Raw genomic sequence first — 22,163 nt, 5'->3', positions numbered from 1 at the left:
ACCTGGCTATCTGAGATTCTGAGAATACGACTGGTTTTCTGGGAACACAAGGCTGCCACAGGCCTGATGAAAACAGCCACCAGTCAGAAGTTGCTTGGACTCGTTCACCTTGTAATGACTTGTGATCCAGGTCAAGTTTCGGTCAAAACCACTTCTGAGCTTTTAATTGCTGACAAGATGTTTTTTTCTGCCAGGGGGAGGTTAGATTTATTAAAATGTTGTTGCCAGGGAAACTCACACAAGGAGGACTGGGAGAGGCTATATGAGTTACAGGATGTCTTAGACATTCTGCAGAACCTGGGGAGAGCTATCATATACTGTACAACGTCTGCCTACAATTGTATTACTAAAGGAAAATTTAATCTGTGTTTCCTTTCCATTACTAATGTATATTTGATAATTATATAGACCTGATCATTTGTTGAAGAAATTTACCAACAGTTTTCCAAACCTATGAAGATGTCCAGTGAAAGCAGATATGCAATTTGTTGACACCACAACAAAGTACCGACTTGGATACACATTATCCTGAACGCTAATCAATGAAAACATCTGTTCAATTCACTGCTCTGTTTGCTTGTTTACAGCGGGTCATTTGATAGGGAGTTGTCGGAGGCGCTCTTATATTACCACATTTTCAAGAATAAATGCGCTAACATGGCGACCGTTCTAACCTAGCCAAACTCTCTTATTATATGGCCTGGATGAGTGTGAGGACATGCTAGACTTTCTCCTGAGTCCTGACTCGCTCTTTCTCTCTGGCACTCTGAGATGTAAACTAATCAAATCAAATCAAATTTATTTATATAGCCCTTCGTACATCAGCTGATATCTCAAAGTGCTGTACAGAAACCCAGCCTAAAACCCCAAACAGCAAGCAATGCAGGTGTAGAAGCACGGTGGCTAGGAAAAACTCCCTAGAAAGGCCAAAACCTAGGAAGAAACCTAGAGAGGAACCAGGTTTGTATCCTAACATCCCACCAGGCCCCAGTGAGAACTCTCCATCTCTGGGTTTAATGTTGTATGAAATCATTTGAAAATAATCAACATTCATTATGTCAGCTGGGTTCTACCCAGATGGGCGCCTAATGATTTACCTTCCATTGGACATTTGGCAATGGAAAGCCATGAATGCAATTGCATCAACAGAAATCAATATGTTATTATTTCATGACTTAATTGCACAAGCAATCTTATGTTCATTGAAGCCGATAGCTGTGAGAATATATTTTAAAAAGCTATGTTTGTCTACTGTAAATAATTTGACTTTAGTGTATTTTGTTTTCAAAGTATGTCAGAGCGTATTACTTTACTGGGTGAAATAGATTCAATGTCTGTCTCTGAGGAAAACAACAAAAGAGAGATAGTCTTTAAGTCTGTAAGCTCTACAAATGTTCTGTGTCCTTGTTTCTCTCAAAAAAATATAATTGTGATGAAGCCAAGTTAAAGGAGAGGGGTCATTCTAGACTGAGCACACAAGGCCTTTTCTGAACACTTACAGTACTCAACGCCACTAGGATAATTATAGTGACATTTTCTTGAGAGTTGGAAAATGAATGGAACTGTGTTGTTTTGAAAGCCAAAGAATATACAGTATATTTTTTTATAATTTGGCTTTGTGACCCATTTGTTCTGGGCTCTGATTTTCATGTTACCAGACTGCTAATTTGGCTTTGTTTGTCTCTAACGTTAATTTCGATTGGGAAAAAAAAAATCGAACTACTTTAAAATATATCTCTGAAGATAATTTCCACTCTGCGCTGAGCTTTGCCTTTCATCCAAATCTGTCTTTTCCAAATCATCTGAGAGCAAGAGACTCTTCTCCACCTGCCATAATCCTGATATTGGGAGGGAAAGTAATTCTGGAGAGTCTTTATAGAGAGGAATATGACTAGTGAAAGGTACCATAACTATGCAGGAGCGGTGTCTGTAGCCAGTGGTGCAGAACTAATGCAACCCTCACCAAACCTTAGTCCCATGATTGGAATCAGAGGGAGTGAGGGTGAGGCGGTGTGATGACGTCAGGTGAAAGGACCCTGTCTGCCTGCAGCTTTATCGCACCCTCTGCATGTGCTGAATTTAATAAAGACCATGTTAACTTGACCTTTAAACTCTCCACTGCTCATTTCCATAGGGAAATCATTCTGCACCATATGTTTTAGTAAACAGACAATATTTTCCTGCATAAGTAAAATCAGGATTATGCCTCTATTGCCATTCATTCCAATTAAATTGGTTTGGATTTTGTCCTTGACTAATATGGTTGCCATTTTCACCACATTGTACATTGTACAATGCCATTGACAGTATTGGTGATATGCAATGACACCTATTCATACATTGAAAGAGGAGTGGATGTTTTGACAGGATGTAATATTACCATTTCTCTGTTCTCTGTCGTATGAGATGAAGGTGGTATCTGTGTATGTATTCTGGATGTGCATGTCCTCCAATCACCAAGTTTGCCTTTTAAACATAGTCGTCTGTGAAAGACAATGGGAAGGGGAAGACAAGACTGTCAAAAAAAGATATATTAAGCACTACCCTCCTCACACCAAATAAAATAATATACAACAAAAAAACAGTCGATGCTTTTTATATTTTTCTTCCATTGCACCAGCACCCTGGCTGCATGCTGCCTGATTAGCGTTTTAAACATGACCTACATTTTGGGCCCTGAGAGCACATGTTCCCCACTTGAAAGCAGATCTCCAGATGAGCTTATTATTCAATTTCCTCTTCCACACCGAGGGCTGGCTGGAGGTAAGCAAACGGCTAGCCACAGCAAGCGAGCACACCAGCCTTTATCAGCAGATAAACAGGGCCCTGCCTGAACTCCCAGAGACTCAGAGCAGTTCTCCTCTGTCTGTCCGTCTTTCAGCAGAGTCCCTGCAGCTAGCTACAGCACTCAGAGACCTCTGACAGGGCAACTATGATTAAGGCTTTCAGAAAGTTTCCGATATTTTTAGCCCAGATGGCAGAGTCATCAGGGGTCCCTGGCCGCTGATGATCGCGTTCCCTGTCCTGATTAACACAGCAATAACAAACTAGTCCTAATCAAAGTAATAGGCGTGTCCTTAACTATGGCCTCAACTTTGAGGACGGCAGTGAGGTCTGGCATGGAAAGATTGGAACGGGCTTCACTAAATGTCACTATATGGCAATTATCCACAGGGGTTGGTTATAATATAGTAGTGTAAGTCTAGTTCAAAATGATCAGTATGGGATATAGGTGATAAATCCTGTGCCGTTAAGTCTGTATCCCCCTGAATAAAACATAAATACATATATTTTAAATAAAAATCTAATTCAAAATACTTTATGGTGAATTGAATGAATTGATTCCTCCATCACCCATAACAACATAATCATTTTATAAGAAAATTATTCAAAGACATGGGATTATTTCAAGTTCTATTCTTTCTGGCTGCTGTGACCGAAATTACATAGACTACAAATGAAATTGTCTCATGGGAAAAAACATAGCAAATTAGAAGTGGAAGAAAATCTTTATTTTTTTATGCCTCATGTTTTGAGAGATGACTGTCATATTGTTGGTTCCCGATTCCTTTCCCTCTGTCTCATCAATATGCTGACGAACAGATCGAGAACCGCCAGGCCCAGTTTACAGATCATTTGCCCCATTAATCTGTGTGCTGCAGATGTTTGTAATTTATTTTACTCGTACAACCTCCTGCTGTGGCAGCTGTTATGGGGAGGGGGGAAGGGGACCGTGCCAGTGTAGCGTGGCACGGGGTAGAGGAACAGGTGGGGCACAGGGTGGAACACACACAGTGAGCAGTTGAGCACACCTCTTTAAACTGCATCCACCACAGAGGACGTGACCACACTGCAGCTGATGCCAAAAACTGCACAGATAGTAGGTTGGGATGGTGTGTGGTGTGTGGTGTGTGTGTGGTGTGTGGTGTGTGGTGTGTGGTGTGTGGTGTGTGTGTGTGTGTGTGTGTGTGTGTGTGTGTGTGTGTGTGTGTGTGTGTGTGTGTGTGTGTGTGTGTAAGAGAAAGAGAGCGAGAGGGATGTTATTGTATTACATTTTTTTGTCAGTATATGTCTGTCTTTTTTATCCACATGTGGCTGCGTTAAACATATTTTTGAGTGAAATATCATAATTGTATTTCAAATTATGTGAACTAAAAGTATTAGTATTCTATAAGTATTCATTTTCAAGGGAAATATGCTTATTTTAGAAAACAACCGATAGAGGGCTGTGTACATCAATAAGTACTTAGCTCAATATTTATCTCATGATAGTTCAGTAATACCATGCAAGTATAGTGACAAGAAACAGTATGTGAACCCATTGTAATTACCTGGATTTCTCCATTAAAATAAAATTTGATCTGATCTTCATCTAAATCACAAAAATAGACAAACACAGTCTGTTTAAACTAATAATACACAAACAATTGTACGTTTTCATGTCATTATTGAACACACTGTGTAAACATACACAGTGCAGGGTGGGAAAAGTATGTGAACCCTTGGATTTAATAACTGGTTGACTCTTCTTTGGCAGCAATACACTCAACCAAACGTTTTCTGTAGTTGCGGATCAGACCTGCACAACTATCAGGAGGAATTTTGGACCAATCATCTTTACAAAACTGTTTCAGTTGAGCAATATTATAACGATGTCTAGTGTGAACTGCTCTAGAGGTCATGCCACAGTATTTTAAATCAGGTTGAGATCAGGACTCTGACTGGGCCACCCCAGAAGGCGTTTTTTCTTCTGTTGAAGTCATTATTTTGTTGATTTACTTCTGTGTTTTGGGTCGTTTTCCTGTTGCATCACACAACTTCTGTTGAGCTTCAATTGGCGGACAGATAGCCTTACATTCTCCTGCAAAATGTCATTTTTCCGTCAATGATAGCAAACTGTCCAGGCCCTGAGGCAGCCCCAAACCATGATGCTCCCTCCACCATACTTTACAGTTGGGATGAGGTTTTGATGTTGTTGTGCTGTGTCTTTTTTTCTGCACACATAGTGTTGTGTTTTTCTTCCAAACAACTCAACTTTAGTTGAATCTGTCCACTGAATATTTTTCCAGAAGTGTTGTGGAACATCCAGGTGCTCTTTTGTTAACTTCAGACGTACAGCAATGATTTTTTGGACAGCTTCTTCCGTGGTGTCCTCCCATGAACACCATTCTTGTTCAGTGTTTTACATATCGTTAGACCCTTCAGCAGATATGTTAACATGTTCCAGAGATTTCTGTAAGTCTTTAGCTGACACTCACAGGATTCTTCAACCTTGTTGAGCATTCTACGCTGTGCTCTTGCAGTCATCTTTGCAGGACGGCCACTCCTAGGGAGAGTAGAAACAGTGCTGAACTTTCTCGATTTATAGACATTTTGTCTTACCATGGACAGATGAACATCAAGGCTTTTGGAGATATTTTTGTAACCCTTTCCAGCTTTATGCAAGTCAACAATTCTTGATCTTAGGTATTCTGAGATCTTATTTCGTTCGGGGAATGGTTCACATCAGGCAATGCTTCTTGTGAATAGCAAGCTCAAACAATTTTGTGAGTGTTTTTCATAGGGCAGAGCAGCTCTAACCAACATCTCCAATCTCGTCTCATTGATTGGACTCCAGGTTAGCTGACTCATGACTCCAATTAGCTTTTGGAAAAGTCATTAGCCTAGGGGTTCACATACTTTTTCCAACCTACACTATGAATGTTTGAATACAATAATTTGTGTGTTATTAGTTTATTAAGCACACTGTGTTTGTCTATTGTTGTGACTAAGATGAAGATCAGGTCAAATTTTATGACAAATTTATGCAGAAATCCAGGTAACTCCACAGGGTTCACATACTTTTTCTTGCCACTGTAATTAGAATTCTTAGTGGCTCTGAATTTATTTTCCTCTTTATACGTATAGTGTAATACTCTTTTTGTATAAGTATCCCATACTCTCATATAATATGAGAGACATTTTTGTTTGAACTGCAAAAGCTCACGACTCAAATCATATTGAGTGAACGTAAGAGCTTATGATATTAATGGCTATTGTTGGTTGCATTGATCCATTTCAGGAGTTAATCTGGGATTAATTCTTAAAGATTTCCACTAATCAGCACTCATTATCAAAGCACATCTGGAACAGAGTGCTGGAATCCTTGGCAAGTCAAAGTTACTGTATGAAAAATGTTGGTTTTGACCAATCACATCAGATATTTTCACATCATGGCGATGTTCACTATGAAAACGTTTTGGAACATTGCAGATAGAAATGCCAGTGTCGACCCGTCATTCAAGGCAGGTGGGGCAGAGCTGTATATATACTGTATATATATATTTTTGCCTGTTTTGCATGTTATCTTAGCATTAATACAGTACGTGTCTCATATCAGTTTGCAAACAATGTAAACACATTATTATTGAGTTAATAAAGCCGCATACAAACATAATCTCCTTTCTTCTTTCTTGAGTAAGACAGCTCCAAAATGCAGGTGTTTCAGCCTAGCTCAGAGCTTGCTGTGGTGGTGGGGCAGCCAGTGGAAAATACAGAGCATAGGGGTTGGTAATCTTCTCTAGTTGTGATTGGTCAGTGTTCTGTCACTCATGGGGACACTACGTCACCTCAAAATCTACAGGGAGAGCTCGGAAATTCAAGCCCCTTTGATGCTGCTTTAGATTTACATTAGAAGTCCCCCCCAGCAACATCCTCCTCTACCCCAGCAACATCCTCCTCTACCCCAGCAACATCCTCCTCTACCCCAGCAACATCCTCCTCTACCCCAGCAACATCCTCCTCTACTCCCAGTAACATCCTCCACTACTCCCAGAAACATCCTCCTCTACCCCCAGAAACATCCTCCTCTACTCCCAGTAACATCCTCCTCTACCCCCAGCAACATCCTCCTCTACTCCCAGTAACATCCTCCTCTACCCCCAGAAACATCCTCCTCTACCCCCAGAAACATCCTCCTCTACTCCCAGAAACATCCTCCTCTACCCCAGCAACATCCTCCTCTACCCCCAGCAACATCCTCCTCTACCCCCAGCAACATCCTCCTCTACCCCAGCAACATCCTCCTCTACTCCCAGTAACATCCTCCACTACATCCTCCTCTACCCCCAGAAACATCCTCCTCTAGTAACATCCTCCTCTACTCCCAGAAACATCCTCCTCTACCCCCAGAAACATCCTCCTCTACTCCCAGTAACATCCTCCACTACTCCCAGAAACATCCTCCTCTACCCCCAGAAACATCCTCCTCTACCCCAGTAACATCCTCCTCTACCCCAGCAACATCCTCCTCTACTCCCAGTAACATCCTCCACTACTCCCAGAAACATCCTCCTCTACCCCCAGAAACATCCTCCTCTACTCCCAGTAACATCCTCCTCTACCCCAGCAACATCCTCCTCTACTCCCAGTAACATCCTCCACTACTCCCAGAAACATCCTCCTCTACCCCCAGAAACATCCTCCTCTACCCCCAGAAACATCCTCCTCTACCCCCAGCAACATCCTCCTCTATCCCAGCAACATCCTCCTCTACCCCCAGCAACATCCTCCTCTACCCCAGCAACATCCTCCTCTACCCCAGCAACATCCTCCTCTACCCCAGCAACATCCTCCTCTACTCCCAGTAACATCCTCCACTACAGAAACATCCTCCTCTACCCCCAGAAACATCCTCCTCTACTCCCAGTAACATCCTCCTCTACCCCCAGCAACATCCTCCTCTACTCCCAGTAACATCCTCCTCTACCCCCAGAAACATCCTCCTCTACCCCAGAAACAACATCCTCCTCTACCCCAGCAACATCCTCCTCTACCCCCAGCAACATCCTCCTCTACCCCCAGCAACATCCCCTCTAGCAACATCCTCCTCTACCCCCAGCAACATCCCCCTCTACCCCCAGAAACATCCTCCTCTACCCCAGCAACATCCCCTCTACCCCAGCAACATCCCCCTCTACTCCAAGCAACATCCTCCTCTACTCTCAACAACATCCCCCTCTACCCCCAGCAACATTCCCCTCTATCCCAGCAACATCCCCTCTACCCCCAGCAACATCCTCCTCTACCCCCAGCAACATTCCCCTCTACTCCCAGCAACATCCCCCTCTACCCCCAGCAACATCCTCCTCTACCCCCAGCAACATCCCCCTCTACCCCAGAAACATCCTCCTCTACCCCCAGCAACATCCTCCTCTACCCCCAGCAACATCCTCCTCTACCCCAGCAACATCCTCCTCTACCCCCAACAACATCCTCCTCTACCCCGAGCAACATCCTCCTCTACCCCAGCAACATCTTCCTCTACCTCCAGGAGAAACCTCCTCTACCTCCAGCAATGAGGGTTAATATGGGGTACAGCAACTGTATGGTTCTTGTCCTCTGAATGATATAGAGGATTTGTGAGATACACTTTAGAGCTACATGCGATCATCAGATCATCCTCACTCCTCAGCTCACTCACACAGATCCATCACATCACAACCATGACAGCGTTACAGGGGTAGACGCACAAGGAAAATAAACGAAACCATGTGAGAAACCACATGACCAAAATGGAGAAAACAAACACGCTGGTACCCCAGTTAAACCTACGTCCTCCGTGCGGGATAAAACATTGGCTGGCCATGTGCGTGGTAGCCGGCATCACTGGATCGTGTGTCATCGGACCGCAGCAGGGCCATATGTCCATGCTGAGGCTGAGCCACAGAGCTATGAAGCCTTGGTGCTGGGGCCCATCGCTGGCTCCAAACTGCTTGGACATATGGAGGCCAGGGTGGGAGTGTGGGGAAGAGGGGGAAGCAGGCAGAGGCAGGAAGCTGGGCCCTGAGTGGGTGACGTCAGGACTCGGGCTGGGCACAACAGACGGCATGATGGACTGGCAGATTGGGTGGCAGCGTCTGCCCGCTCAGGACCCTTAAGCAACTCTCACCCTTTTCCTAGTCTCAATCTCCCCCCTTCTTTTCTGTCTCTTGTAGTCAGAGGAGATGCTACTGATACTGAGTCATCAGTACTCATGTGTGTACAGTAGCAATGTGCGTCACCTGCATACGGGAGAGTATGGTAAATTGAGTCAAGGGGTGAGTAGAGCCACCCCTTGTTTCTAGGAAACATAACATTAAATAATATGACCGAATATTTAGGAAGTGATCATCATTTCATGGAGTCTGAAGGAAGAAACCACATGGAAAAAGTGGTAAGCAAGTTAGGTTCAGAAGATAGATCTTCACAAAGTCAAATGAATATATTGTGTTATAGGTTTCCTTATGCTTGTATATGTATACAGTTTTAGGATTGTTTGTACACCAGTTTGGTCTCTATACGCTACAATGACAGGAGCTGTGTGGACGACACTGAAGACATGACTGGGCAGGCAAGTATCCTAGTGGTTAGAGCGTTGAACTAGTAACTGAAAAGTTGCAAGATCGAATCCCTGAGCTGACAAGGTAAAAATAAATCTGTCATTCTGCCCCTGAACAAGGCAGTAACACACTGTTCTTGATTTGATTTGTTCATCAAATCAAATGTATTTATAAAGTCCTTCTTACATCAGCTGATATCTCAAAGTGCTGTACAGAAACCCAGCCTAAAACCCCAAACAGCAAGCAATGCAGGTGTAGAAGCACGTTGGCTAGGAAAACTCCCTAGAAAGACCAGAACCTAGAAAGAAACCTAGAGAGGAACCAGGCTATGAGGGGTGGCCAGTCCTCTTCTGGCTGTGCCGGGTGGAGATTATAACAGAACATGGCCAAGATGTTCAAATGTTCATACATGACCAACAGGGTCAAATAATAATAATCACAGTTGTTGTCGAGGGTGCAACACGTCAGCACCTCAGAAGTAAATGTCAGTTGGCTTTTCACAGCCGATCACATTGAGTATCTAAATCCGCTCCTGCTGTCTCTAGTTGAAAACAGCAAGTCTGGGACAGGTAGCACGTCCGGTGAACAGGTCAGGGTTCCATAGCTGCAGGCAGAACAGTTGAAACTGGAGCAGCAGCACGGCCAGGTGGGCTGGGGACAGCAAGGAGTCATCAGGCCAGGTAGTCCTAAGCATGGTCATTGGGCTCAGGTCCTCCTCCTCCGAGAGAGAGAGCATTCACACAGGACACCGGATAAGACAGGAGAATTATTCCGGATATAACAGACTGATCCTAGCCCCCCGACACATAAACTACTGCAGCATAAATACTGGAGGCTGAGACAGTAGGGGGTCGGGAGACAGTGGCCCCATCCGACGATACTCCTGGACAGGGCCAAACAAGCAGGATATAACCCACTTTGCCAAAGTACAGCCCCCACACCACTAGGGGGATATCTTCAACCACCAACTTACCGTCCTGAGACAAGGCCGAGTATAGCCCACAAAGATCTCCGCCACGGCACAAGCCAAGGGGGGGCGCCAACCCAGACAGGAAGACCACGTCAGTGACTCAACCCACTCAAGTGATGCACCCCTCCTAGGGACGGCATGGAAGAGCACAAGTAAGCCAGTGACTCAGCCCCTGTAAATAGGGTTAGAGGCAGAGATTCCCAGTGGAGAGAGGGGAGCCGGCCAGGCAGAGACTGACTTGCCTAGTTAAAAAAAGGTAAAAAATATTGCAGTTGGACTCTGATCTACTTTTGTTGTTATGGTCTTATCTTTTTTATATCTTTATCTTGAATATATTCTATATTCTCGCCTGCAGTGTTTTACTGACCGATGGATTCCCATCTCGGCTAATGTATCCAACATCTGCTCAAAGCGCTTTGACATCTCCAACTGACCAATTTGCTGCCAATTTCATGTTTTAACAAATTCATTAGTGTACAGTTTTCAGTAGAAACTGAAAATGGCACCAGTCCAATGCAGATTGCATGAACCAATCAAAGTCAAATCAAATTTATTTATATGCTATAAGCCTGTCTTCGTACAATCAGCTGATATCTCAAAGTGCTGTGACATGGTGAACCCAGATGCTAAAACCCCAAACAGCAAACAATGAATATAAACATACTTTACTGGTGTAGAAGGATCACAGTAACACTGGCTACAAAAAAAAAACTCCCAGGAAAACGGCCAAAATCCTTCAGCAAAGGACAACAGAAACCTAACAGGGAGATTATAATGAGTAAATAGGCACACCTGAGTGTTGGTAATGGGACCGGCCAGTCCTCTTGACAGGTGGAACTGTGTCATCTCCTAAGTATGGTCTCGCTGTTCTAGCCAGGAATAATGGCACACAATCAAATTACCAAGATGTTCAAATGTTCATAAATGACCAGTTCATCTGGATCATATATAATTTATTAATATATTTGATGAGAAATCAGTTGAAAATAGTGTTTTTCCATCATTTATGTATTCACAGTCAGGTGGACTGGGGAAAATGTCCAATGCAGATCAAATCAAATCAAATGTATTTAGGTAGCCCTTCGGCATCAGGATATCTCAAAGTGCTGTACAGAAACCCAGGTCCTCAGCAAACAATGCAGGTGTAAAAGCACGGTGGCTAGGAAAAACTCCCAGGAAAAAGGCCAAAACCTAGGAAGAAACCTAGAGAGGAACCGGGCTATGTGGGGTGGCCAGTCCTCTTCTGGCTGTGCCGGGTAGAGATTATAACAGAACGTGGCCAAGGTGTTCAAATGTTCATAAATGACCAGCATGGTTGAATAATAGTAAGGCAGAACAGTTGAAACTGGAGCAGCAGCATGGCCAGGTGGACTGGGGACAGCAAGGAGTCATCATGTCAGGTAGTCCTGGGGCATGGTCCTAGGGCTCAGGTCCTCCGAGAGAGAGAAAGAAAGAGAGAAGGAGAAAATTAGAGAACGCACACTTAGATTCACACAGGACACCGAATAGGACAGGATAAGTACTCCAGATATAACAAACTGACCCTAGCCCCCCGACACATAAACTACTGCAGCATAAATACTGGAGACAGGAGGGGTCAGGAGACACTGTGGCCCCATCCGAGGACACCCCCGGACAGGGCCAAACAGGAAGGATATAACCCCACCCACTTTGCCAAAGCACAGCCCCCACACCACAGATAGAACCATAGGGCTGAATCCAGATTGTCTTTTCAGAGCCATAATGATCTATCTGCGATTGCACCCCCCTAAAAAAAAACAGATTTATGAATGTCCCATGATTTTGATAATCTGCACTTTAGGTACCTTTTATAGCGAGGACCTCAATGGGTTATCAAATCAAATCAAATCACATTTATTTATATAGCCCTTCGTACATCAGCTGATATCTCAAAGTGCTGTACAGAAACCCAGCCTAAAACCCCAAACAGCAAGCAATGCAGGTGTAGAAGCACGGTGGCTAGGAAAAACTCCCTAGAAAGGCCAAAACCTAGGAAGAAACCTAGAGAAGAACCAGGCTATGTGGGTGGCCAGTCCTCTTCTGGCTGTGCCGGGTGGAGATTATAACAGAACATGGCCAAGATGTTAAAATGTTCATAAATGACCAGCATGGTCGAATAATAATAAGGCAGAACAGTTGAAACTGGAGCAGCAGCACGGCCAGGTATACTGGGGACAGCAAGGAGTCATCATGTCAGGTAGTCCTGGGGCATGGTACTAGGGCTCAGGTCAGTTGGAACTGGTTATGAAAGAAGCATTCACTACCTAACAGTTCTGAGATCTGGGATGTGAAAACTGTGATGCTCAATATCTCAGAACTATCGTTGGTACAGATAGAACCTTATAGTCCCAAGGTCACGAAAAAGCTTGAGGCAGACACTAAACGTGACAGAGCACTGACGCAAAGCAATCAACACAATCTACAGCCAGCCATTAAACCAAATGTCCATACTGTATTTGAACAAGCAGGGAATGGCAGCTAGCCCAATGCAATGGCCCTGTCTTCAGTATCCTCCATTGTAAAAAAAAAAAAGAAGAAAAAAAGAAGAGATTCACAGTTGGAGAAAATGGCAAAGTCCAATCAGCAGCGCTGTAGCATACCTGAATGTAAATCAGGGGCCATTAGACTGCCAGGAGAGAAGCCACATTGTATGCATGTAATGAACTACTGCATAATCAAGCTGCCGACCGGCTCTGGCTTCCCCAGGCTTCCCGCTGAGGCTATGCGGCACTGGATAATGGTCCATTCTCATTTGAATCAGGCTTGCATGGGCTGTCTGCACTGATGGAAACAGATAAACGCAGAAGAGAGGTGTTTGCTTTGAACAGCCACATCTTGTTCTTCAATGCAATTAGGATGCCGACTGTCTTCAAGATGCAGATGAAACAAGCCCCTAATCAAAGTTTTCACTTATTAAGAAAAAACAAACAAAAAAAAAAGCAGGCATTTTGAAAAGTGGCTGTGCAAACGTCTGGGCAAAAGTCTCCTGTAGCCAGTTTTATAAAAGTGATCTAGAACGATTTCGGATTGAATGCATAGTAACAGAATGAATAGAATGGACGAATCGTTGACTTGAATGGGGACTCATGTTCTATGCATTATATTTCTGTGCGAAATCCAGATTGGTGACATTTGAAAAACTGGGCCCAGAATGTGTATTTTAGTAGGAGATCTTAGTGCTCACGGTCACACACACACACACACACACACACACACACACACACACACACACACACACACACACACACACACACACACACACACACACACACACACACACACACACACACAACACACACACACACACACACACACACACACACACACACACACACACACACACACACACACACACACACACACACACACACACACAGCAAGGCTCCTCCCCTTGTTCTCTTCCCATCTCAATGTCTTACTCTATTTTCAACTCAAATTTCAACTCTATTTTCAACTCGATATTCAACTCGAATAAACACTAAACAGGCCAATAGGAGGTGGCTTTCTCAAATGGTCAATAAGCTATATAACATCACCAAGCTACTATTTAACATCACTATTGAACAGAAATATGGACAATGAACACCTGAGGAGAAAATGGTTCAGTTCATCCAGAACATGGGTCCTTGCTGTGAAGAATGAGAGATCCTGGCACAGCATGACCTACCACATGAAACACTATCTGTTCAAAGTGACTCCACGTGGCAACAGAGTAGACCCACAGAGACCAGAATGTAGACACACAAAGAGTAGAGGCAGTGGCTGGGGATGTGATTGGGTTTGGCTGCAGTCAGAGTTGTGCGTCAGAGCTGGGGATGTGATTGGGTTTGGCTGCAGTCAGAGCTGTGCGTCAGAGCTGGGGATGTGATTGGGTTTGGCTGCAGTCGGAGCTGTGCGTCAGAGCTGGGGATGTGATTGGGTTTGGCTGCAGTCGGAGTTGTGCGTCAGAGCTGGGGATGTGATTGGGTTTGGCTGCAGTTGGAGCTGTGCGTCAGAGCTGGGGATGTGATTGGGTTTGGCTGCAGTCGGAGTTGTGCGTCAGAGCTGGGGATGTGATTGGGTTTGGCTGCAGTCATCAGAGTTGTGATTGGGTTTGGCTGCAGTCGGAGTTGTGCGTCAGAGCTGGGGATGTGATTGGGTTTGGCTGCAGTCGGAGTTGTGCGTCAGAGCTGGGGATGTGATTGGGTTTGGCTGCAGTCGGAGTTGTGCGTCAGAGCTGGGGATGTGATTGGGTTTGGCTGCAGTCGGAGTTGTGCTTCAGAGCTGGGGATGTGATTGGGTTTGGCTGCAGTCAGAGCTGTGCGTCAGAGCTGGGGATGTGATTGGGTTTGGCTGCAGTCGGAGCTGGGAGAGTGAATACAGTACACAGTGGGGGCAGCACTAAAATACAGTTCACTCTGAGGGAAATCCATGGCCTATATTCAGCCCTTCACCACTCACCAGCCAGCAGTCCCACTCAGATCCACTATGATCATGGTGAAGAGCATGTTGAACTATGATCATGGAATAGGCTAAACTGCATCAGCAAGAAGCATGGAGCTAGCTTTCTTCAGCCATGTGGCTCCATGCCATATATACTGAAAATAATAGTGGCAAGGCCTTGGTTCATTTGACCCACTGTGTTATTTATTTGCGACTAGCATGTATAAATAATGGCTTGCCAATTTCCAGAGAGCATGCAGCCGATGACATTGCCAGTTGGATGAATTCAGAAACGCTGCGTCCCCACTCTCCATCCATATGTATCACTTGTAAAACATAAAGGGATGACACAGACTCTCTCTGTGTACTCTCTGTGTCTATATGACACCTGAGTGCAATACATGTAGCAATTGAATCCAGTGAGACAAATGGCATAGAGATGAGGCATGCTGCAGAGGAAGCATGTCACTGTGCATCTTCCTCTTCAAATCTGACACAACCACCGTCCTCCATTGTTCAGCGCCATGACAGCTCAGAGTCAATGTCAATCAGGGTTAATAAAAGACAACATGTCAGGAAAACGCAATGTTAATCAGAAGAGGAAAGAAAACAAATACATCCTTCATGTACAGGGTATTCGGAAAGACCCCTTTCCCTTTTACACATTTTGTTACGTTACAGGCTTATTATAAAATGGATTAAATAAAACATCATCCTCAACAATACCCATAATGACAAAGTGAAAACAGTTTTTTTGAAAACAGAAATACCTTATTTACGTAAGTATTTAGACCCTTTGCAATGAGACTCAAAACTCAGTTCAGCTACATCCTGTTTAGTTGATCATCCTTGAGATGTTTCTACAACTTGATTGGAGTCCACCTGTGGTAAATTCAATTGATTGGACATGATTTGAAAAGGCACACACCTGTCTATATAAGTTCCCACAGTTGACAGCGCATGTCAGAGCAAAAACCAAGCCATGAGGTCAAAGCAATTGTCCTTGGAGCTCCGAGACAGGATTGTGTCGAGGCACAGATCTGGGGAAGGGTACCAAAAAATGTCTGCAGCATTGAAGGTCCCCAAGGACACAGTGGCCTCCATCATTCTTAAGTGGAAGAAGTTTGGAGCCACCAAGACTCTTCCCTGTCCTGGCCGCCTGGCCAAACTGAGCAATCGGGGGAGAAGGGCCTTGGACTTTCACATAGCTACAGAGTTCCTCTGTGGAAGGCACATGGGACCCTGCTTGGAGTTTGCCAAAAGGCACCTAAAGGACTCTCAGGCAATGAGAATCAACAATGCCTGAATGCCAAGCGTCGCATCTGGAGGAAACCTGGCACCATCCCTACGGTGAAGGATGGTGGTGGCAGTATCATGCTGTGGGTGTCATACAGAGAGGTCCTTGATGAAAACCTACTCCAGAGAGCTCAGGACCTCAGACTGGGGTAAAGGTTCACCTCCCAACAGGACAATGACCCTAAGCACACAACAATGGCAGTGCAGGAGTAGCTTCAGGACAAGTCTCTGAATGTCCTTGAGTGGCCCAGCCAAAGCCCGGACTTGAACCCGCTCTAACATCTCTGGAGAGACCGGAAAAAAGCTGTGCAGTGACACTCCCCATCCAACCTGACAGAGTTTGAGAGGATCTGTAGAGTAGAATTTGAGAAACTACCCAAATACAGGTTTGGCAAGCTTGTAGCGTCATACCCAAGAAGACTCGAGGCTGTAATTTCTGCCAAAGGTGCTTCAAAACATTTTGCCCAAAAATCTAAAAACCTGTTTTTGCTTTGTCATTATGGGGTATTGTGTGTAGATTGAGGGGAAAACATTGAATCCATTTAAGAATAACGCTGTAACGTAACAAAATATGGAAAAAGTCTGAATGCATTGTACGTATGTCCAAAGCTAAAACAGGGCGAATGGATAGGTTAGTCTTTGTGTGTGGACTTTTCTGAGAGTGATTGAGTGTCTTTACAGAGACTGGGCTGTAATCATGTGGAGATTTTCTGGGGTTGATTGACTCTGACAGAGTCTGGAGTCACTCAGAGAGACATTGAGCCACAGTAACCAATTTCGCCTCGTATTATACATGGCCTTGTCAGGACAGTGGTCCCGGAGTCAGGAGGATGGTATAGGCTTCCTCTCCATAGCTCCGTTATTATTGCCATATCCCCTTTTCTTCCCATCTGGTCCCAAAGGGGTCAGCATTTGATATTACAGGCCAGTTTTACTGTAGCGATTACTCTGGCCCATCTCCCCTAGAGCAGTGTGAATTAGCCCTGGTGGTGGAGGTTACAGGGTGTAGGGGGCTGTAGCCGAGTTGATAAAGCCTCCTATCAGGGTCAAAGAGGTGTGTATGAACACTGGTTAAACCAGATGAGGCCGTGACACAACCTTTTCCACATGATGTTTGTAGCTTTCATTTTGACACTGAAATGAGAGCAGGAATGGGCTACTGTAGAAATGAACTTTGTAACTTATTTACAATTCTTTCACTCTTGGTCTATTTAGACTCTGGAGGTTAATCAATACAACACTATACTACAATACAATACTATGGCATCGTGGCTGTGAGTGAAAACGATTAACCTATTAGGAGACAGAATACATTATTTTATGAATTAGCATCACAGTTGAAAGTATTACCTGGGATTGAGTACTTTAGGTTGTTTTGTGAATAAAGGCAGATAATTGCTGTGTATGTTTCAAATGCAGGAGAATATAAACCAATGTCTGCACTGACAAACTCAATTATTATTACATTATGACTGTCTGTCAGTACATCTACAACCACTGAAGGGGACAAAACAACAACTTGGCATCGGTTTTAAACAGCATAACCTTTCATTTGGCAGACATTGACATGCATAACACACCTGTTTCCTCATACTGGAATTATCATAATTTCATGATCTTAATTAGTTTCATTCTATTCTAGAAATCCGCTCCCCATCCCATGTGAAGTACGACAGTGGCAGGCTAGTGGCAGGATTAAGCCCTCTCTTTTCCCATGTACAGTCACATGTGATGACTTTGAAGTAACAAATAAATCTACCTATCCGCTTTCACTGGAGAGGTTTAAGTTAAACTGATGCACTTTGTCAGATGTGAGGCACTGTTGCGGCTCATCATTCCAGGTTTTTTTTCAGTTGAATGCACGGCCATGAGTATCAGTAATGCCAGAACAGGAAACATTAAGTTTACGTCCCAAATGGCACCCTATTCCATATCTAGTACATGTATTTTGACCCGTAGCCTCAACTTCTCTTCCATTCACTCTACAGATGCAGGATCTTAATTTGATTACTCTTTTGTTGCGGAGAATTTTCCTGCACCTCAAGAAATGCAGATGAGCTTCATGATTTGCATAAATTAACTGAACGCGTGCACTAACACACAGTTATTTTAACTGTATTACACTTTTCATGTATCCTCATTTTGGCCAGCTAATAAACTAACCACTGATCAAGCAACATTATAGACTAACTGTTCAAATCCTGTTGCTGCAGGATTATTTTGCTGCAACAATACTGGTCTGCCATCTGTACCTGGCAGATGAAGGGAGCATGGCAACTACCTTAACCTCTTCAACCTATGGGGGCGCTATTTCATTATTGGATAAAAAAACGTGCCCATTTTAAGCGCAATATTTTGTCACAAAAAGATGCTCAACTATGTATATAATTGACAGCTTTGGAAAGAAAACACTCTGACGTTTCCAAAACTGCAAAGATATTGTCTGTGAGTGCCACAGAACCAATGCTACAGGCGAAACCAAGATGAAATTTCATACAGGAAGTGAGGCAGATTTTTGATGCGCTGTGTTCCAATGTCTCCTTATATGGCTGTGAATGCGCAAGGAATGAGCCTACACTTTCTGTCGTTTCCCCAAGGTGTTTGCAGCATTGTGACGTATTTGTAGGCATATCATTGGAAAATTGACTATAAGAGACTACATTTACCAGGTGTCCGCTCGGTGTCCTCCGTCGAAACTATTGCGTAATCTCCAGGTGTATGCATTTTTCCATTTTGAACAGAGGAGAAACCAAACTGCCACGAGTGACTTATCATCGAATAGATATGTGAAAAACACCTTGAGGATTGATTCTAAACAACGTTTGCCATGTTTCTGATATTATAGAGTTAATTTGGAAAAACGTTTGCGTTGTAATGACTGAATTTTCGTTTTTTTTTTGGTAGCCAAACATGACGCAGAAAACGGACCGATTTCTCCTGCACAAATAATCTTTCAGGAAAAACTGAACATTTGCTATCTAACTGAGAGTCTCCTCATTGAAAACATCCGAAGTTCTTCAAAGGTAAATTATTTTATTTGAATGGTTTTCTGGTTTTTGTGAAAATGTTGCCTGCTGAATTGAACTATTTAGCCTGAATGCCAAGTGTCACGTCTGGAGGAAACCTGGCACCATCCCTACGGTGAAGCACGGTGGTGGCAGCATCATGCTGTGGGGATGCTTTTCAGCGGCAGAGACGGGGAGAATTGCCAGGATCGAGGCAAAGATGAGCAGAGTACAGAGAGATCCAAGCTTGTAGCGTCACACCCAAGAAGACTCGATGCTGTAATCGCTGCCAAAGGTGCTTCGACAAAGTAATGAGTAAATGGTCTGAATAATTATGTATATGTGATATTTCCTTTTTTGATATATATAAATTAGCAAAAATGTAAAAAAAAATGTATTTGCTTTGTCATTATGGGGTATTGAGAGTAGATTGAGGAGGGAAAAAACAACAATTGAATCAATTTTAGAATATGGCTGTAATGTAAAGAAAATGTGGAACAAGTCAAGGGGTCTGAATACTTTCCGAAGGCACTGTAATTGCTTTACCTCATATAGAGGAAAATTGTTATGTAATGTAAATTGTTGGCGAACAGACCAACGAGCATAGCTACTTAACTAGCATTATGTAATGCCATTTCTAATGCCATTTCTCTCTTCTTTGTAATATAAAGGCTACGGCAGGTCGCCAGTTGTGCTTACTGAAGGTTTTACTCAATCCAACATCCACAGAGGCCATGTCCACAGAATCATAGATGTGAAGGCCTGAATAATGACCAGCCACAGCTAAAACACGGCGGAGTGTGTACAATGCTAGACTCGGCATCTACACAGATTTAGCGAATTAGCAGTCATTTACTTAATAGTTCTTAGTTTATTCACTCAGTACAGCCTGACGTACACTCTATATAGCCAACAAGAACTCCTGGATATTGGAACACAATGCAAAAAGAGAGTTTTTGAGAACTTTCACTGGACATCACAAAGACGCCCAGGAGACTGAAACATCGCTGAGAGGAAGTACCCGGAGGCGGCGTTCAGATCATAAACAAATGCGAGGGAAGCGGGGTGTCCTCCGGGCTAGGCAAAAGCTAACCCCACAAATCATCTCACAAAAAAGGATTATGGATTGCAGCGTCATGATTTTCACGGAAACGTGGCTAAACAACAGCATACCCGACAACGCTATTGGGCTATAGGGGCGCGACGTCTTTCGGGGCTGATCATACGGCAGAGGACTCTGGTAAGACCAGAGGAGGTGGTCTGCATTTATGTAAACAAAGCATGGTGTACAGACAGTAACATAACCGGGAGTCACTGCTCAACCAATCTGGAGCACCTGATGATTAGGTGCAGACCTTTCTACTTGCCTCGGGAGCTTACGTCCATTGTTGTTACTGCAGCCTATATACCTCCAGATGCTAATGCTAAACTAGCAATGAAAGAACTGCACGTTGATATTAGCAAACAGCAAACTGCACATGGACATGCACATGCACACAGGGGATTTTAACCACTCCCAAATTCCACCAAAATGTCTCCTGCCCCACTAGAGGAGACAATTCCCCTCCCCCACACGGGACAGCCTGATCACCTTTCACTATTCCTACTCCCCAAGCATTTACATGTACATTTACATTTACATTTAAGTCATTTAGCAGACACTCTTATCCAGAGCGACTTACAAATTGGTGCATTCACCTTATGGCATCCAGTAGAATAGTCACTTTACAATAGTGCATCTAAATCTTAAAGGGGGGTTGAGGAGGATTACTTATCCTATCCTAGGTATTCCTTAAAGAGGTGGGGTTTCAGGTGTCTCCGGAAGGTGGTGATTGACTCCGCTGTCCTGGCGTCGTGAGGGAGTTTGTTCCACCATTGGGGGCCAGAGCAGCGAACAGTTTTGACTGGGCTGAGCGGGAACTGTACTTCCTCAGTGGTAGGGAGGCGAGCAGGCCAGAGGTGGATGAACGCAGTGCCCTTGTTTGGGTGTAGGGCCTGATCAGAGCCTGGAGGTACTGAGGTGCCGTTCCCCTCACAGCTCCGTAGGCAAGCACCATGGTCTTGTAGCGGATGCGAGCTTCAACTGGAAGCCAGTGGAGAGAGCGGAGGAGCGGGGTGACGTGAGAGAGCTTGGGAAGGTTGAACACCAGACGGGCTGCGGCGTTCTGGATGAGTTGTAGGGGTTTAATGGCACAGGCAGGGAGCCCAGCCAACAGCGAGTTGCAGTAGTCCAGACGGGAGATGACAAGTGCCTGGATTAGGACCTGCGCCGCTTCCTGTGTGAGGCAGGGTCGTACTCTGCGGATGTTGTAGAGCATGAACCTACAGGAACGGGCCACCGCCTTGATGTTAGTTGAGAACGACAGGGTGTTGTCCAGGATCACGCCAAGGTTCTTAGCGCTCTGGGAGGAGGACACAATGGAGTTGTCAATCGTGATGGCGAGATCATGGAACGGGCAGTCCTTCCCGGGAGGAAGAGCAGCTCCGTCTTGCCGAGGTTCAGCTTGAGGTGGTGATCCGTCATCCACACTGATATGTCTGCCAGACATGCAGAGATGCGATTCGCCACCTGGTCATCAGAAGGGGGAAAGGAGAAGATTAATTGTGTTTCGTCTGCATAGCAATGATAGGAGAGACCATGTGAGGTTATGACAGAGCCAAGTGACTTGGTGTATAGCGAGAATAGGAGAGGGCCTAGAACAGAGCCCTGGGGGACACCAGTGGTGAGAGCGCGTGGTGAGGAGACAGATTCTCGCCACGCCACCTGGTAGGAGCGACCTGTCAGGTAGGACGCAATCCAAGCGTGGGCCGCGCCGGAGATGCCCAACTCGGAGAGGGTGGAGAGGAGGATCTGATGGTTCACAGTATCGAAGGCAGCCGATAGGTCTAGAAGGATGAGAGCAGAGGAGAGAGAGTTAGCTTTAGCGGTGCGGAGCGCCTCCGTGATACAGAGAAGAGCAGTCTCAGTTGAATGACTAGTCTTGAAACCTGACTGATTTGGATCAAGAAGGTCATTCAGAGAGAGATAGCGGGAGAGCTGGCCAAGGACGGCACGTTCAAGAGTTTTGGAGAGAAAAGAAAGAAGGGATA

This window comes from Oncorhynchus keta, chromosome 11, assembly GCF_023373465.1.
Source record: "Oncorhynchus keta strain PuntledgeMale-10-30-2019 chromosome 11, Oket_V2, whole genome shotgun sequence".
Lineage (NCBI taxonomy): Eukaryota > Metazoa > Chordata > Actinopteri > Salmoniformes > Salmonidae > Oncorhynchus > Oncorhynchus keta.
The sequence above is the reverse complement of the archived record's forward strand: the minus strand, read 5'-3'. Positions refer to the sequence as shown.